This window comes from Lactuca serriola, chromosome 7 (genome assembly GCF_051521515.1).
Source record: "Lactuca serriola cultivar US96UC23 chromosome 7, Lser_US96UC23_V15, whole genome shotgun sequence".
NCBI lineage: Eukaryota > Viridiplantae > Streptophyta > Magnoliopsida > Asterales > Asteraceae > Lactuca > Lactuca serriola.
In genome coordinates, this window is record NC_136414.1 from 195,281,803 (window position 1) to 195,285,129 (window position 3,327).

Here is a 3,327-nt window from a genome sequence, read left to right on the forward strand (position 1 = left end):
AACTTTAATATTAAGAGTTTTACAAGACTATCATCTTAAATCAAGTTAAGTTCTTGTTAGTGTCTCAAAGGTTTCCACATTCTCCATCAACTTCCAAGCCTCCCTTGAGGATCCAAAGACTACAAAGGTTGTTATGTTCTTCTTCTACTTTGGTTGTTTTCTTTCCAAACTTTGCAAGACGATCCATGGTTGGTTATAACTAGTTTATAATTATTCAAAAATATTAATCTTTTGTTGCTAAAATCTTATTTTTGAAACTAATTTTTCAATAATAACCCAAGATGTTCGAGGGTTCCATTCTTCACTTTATCAGTAGGTGGCGTAAGGCCTAGTAGGTTTTGATCGGATTAGATCCGTGAGTTTTTAGTCAGTAGGATTGAGATTCATGTGGCACTGTCTGTCTTGAAGTCAAGCATGGTTTTGAAATTTCCAAATGTTAGATAAGGAAGTAGCTCTCCTCGATGTCAGTGGTTGTGTTGGGCTGGAATTCGTTTTTTGCTAGGTCACATGCTTCTCGTTGAGGATGAATTGATATCGATGTCGGAAAAAGGGGAAGTCGGTTAGGGTGTTAACCAGTGGCTGCATTTTTTAAGGTTCGAATTTTGGAAGTTTCCACCTAGTTTGGCTTATGCGCTTGGTTTGGGAATCCTTCGGCTGGTGATTGTAGATTTTGTCACTCAGAGTGGATTTGGCTTATGGAAGAAAGTGGACTTGGAAGAAACCATAAAGGGGGGGGGGGGTTCGGATGGTGTTTATGGAGTTAATTGTAAGGACTGATTTCAAGGACGAAATCTAATTTAAGTGGGGAAGAGTTATAACACCCATTTACCAGAATGGATCAGTGGATAATATAAAGGAGTGTAAGGCATGGTTTTTGAGGAAAACCATATGCAACGACTTGGCATGAAAGATGGAGAATATGTGTTTTGGGTAAGTATCACGATGTAGTGAGCGCTGCAACCCAAGCCCATGGATTTTTAGGTTTTCTCCCATATTTAAGCACCTTAGTTCCCACTTTTGGGGATCCTCTTCATCCTCCATCTTCCAAAAATGAAACCCTAGTCCCTCTTCCTTGGTTATGAGCTTGGTGGCTTGATTTTGAAGTAGTTCATGTAGGGTTTGGAGCATTCTAACACTCCTAAGGTGTACATGAAACCCTAGAAACCTTGGATCTATGTTTGTCTAAAATACATGAAAATTTTGATTTCCAAGGTTCTTAATCCTATCTAGCATACATGGGGAACTTGAATCATAAAAGTTTATTAGAATTACATACCTTGAACTGATTTGGATTCCTTGAAACCTTGTGAGCCTAGCACCCCAAGTGTGATGCCTCAAATGTCTCATACAACACCAAATGCACCTAGAATAAACTTGAAAGATATGTAGACCACTTAGAAATCGACTTGCCCTCCTTTTTTCTCTTAGGTACCGATTTTGGTGAACATAAGGGTCTTTATATAGTGTGTTACAATTAGGGTTACACCATGTAAACCCTAATTGTCATGACCTTTCATTTCCATGACCCATGGGTTATATACCTACCATGGAGCATCCTATGGGTTTTAGCCCAACTTGATAATCCATGGAGCATTAGCCCACTATACAAGTATAAGTGATTTAAACAATCAACCCATATATTTAATTAGTCACCTTTCGATCACTTAATTAATTCTAAATTAATTCCTGATCAATACTAATTAAATAATATTATTAATATATTAGAACTTATAATATATCAATAAACCATAAGTGTTATTTCTCTCATTTTAGTTTATCCAAATGCATGATGCCATACAACCTAAATGGACCATGCCAAACCGGGTCAAGTACATACCAAAAATAGTTATGGACTTAGACACCTTATCCAACAGTTCCTCTTGTCTTAATGAAGCTTGTGAAGAAGGGAACTCCTTCTTGGTGCAAGGAAGCATAGAGCAAGATTAGATCTGTCATCTTCTTCAATTTTCTAGACCATATGAGGTAAAAGGCTTGCACCTTGACCTTGTTCTTTCAAGATTCATGTTTAAGGTCTTTCATGAGTGATTTTGGTCCCTTCATGGAAGCTCTTGGAGTTTGGGGGAAACTCTAGAGCTTATTATCAGACTCTTGTGGTCATGAACTTCTATTAATGGAGAAAAAAGGATCTTAGATAGAGTGTTCTTGGTCCCATGTTCAAGTTTTGTTCTTATTAAGATTTTAATGGACTTAGGATTTAAGATCTTTCCTTGGAGTATAGTCCTAATGGATAAAGTTGGAAACCGTATCCTTTAAGTCATTGAGAAGAAGTAGATCTGGAAACATGACCATTGATATGTAAGGATTAAGCTCTTAATTAGGGAATTGGCATTCTTCTAGCATCCATGGCATGGCCAATGGATAACCACAACGTGGTGAAGTTTAGAACCACAACTGTTTTGTCCTGGCTTTACCACAACGTCGCCAAGGAGGACCCACGACTTGGTTGGCATTTGAATTTTGACCAGTTTGACTTAGGGTGAAACTTAGAGGATTTGTGTTGTTGATTGAGGACTTATATGTCTTGGTGTTAGCCGGTTCAAATGATTTCTCAATGCAAGGAATTAGTGTGTTGTTGTGCTTCTCCAGTTTTGCAATTTTGGTGAATCTCTAACTATGCCACGTATCCATTTATATATATATATATATATATATATATATATATATATATATATATATATATATATATATATATATATATATCCTTTTCATGTTAGGATAGAGTTAATGTTATATTACAAGTATGTTAATGGCTAGGATAACTCTTTTGTATGCTTGTGAAGTTTAGGACACTCTGTATCTTGGTATGCTTGATTGGTAGGGTCTTGCATGTTGATCGTATGGTACTATTAGAGGTTATGAATGGTTAGGGTAACTATGGTAGACCAATTTTTTGGATTAGGTATCTAATCCCATAACTATAACTGGTATGTATTTGAATTGATAGTGACATAGTCCTTTTAGGTTGTCTTTACACGTGCAACTAAATAGGATGATTAATTGAGAAAGAGGAAGAATTTATTATTTAGAATAATAAATTGGAGTAAATGATTTATTAATATGTTATGGAAATAATATATTAATTAGAAATCATATTGTTAACTAATATTTAATCAGAAATTAATTTGGAACTAATTTTAGGATTAAATGAATTAATTGAAAGTGCAGGGACTAAAAGTAAAATTGTTCAATAGTTGAGCAAAAGGGTCCAGAACCTTCCTAGGGAAGGGTATAGATGAAATTATATATATATATATATATATATATATATATATATATATATATATATATATATATAAGATTATTGTA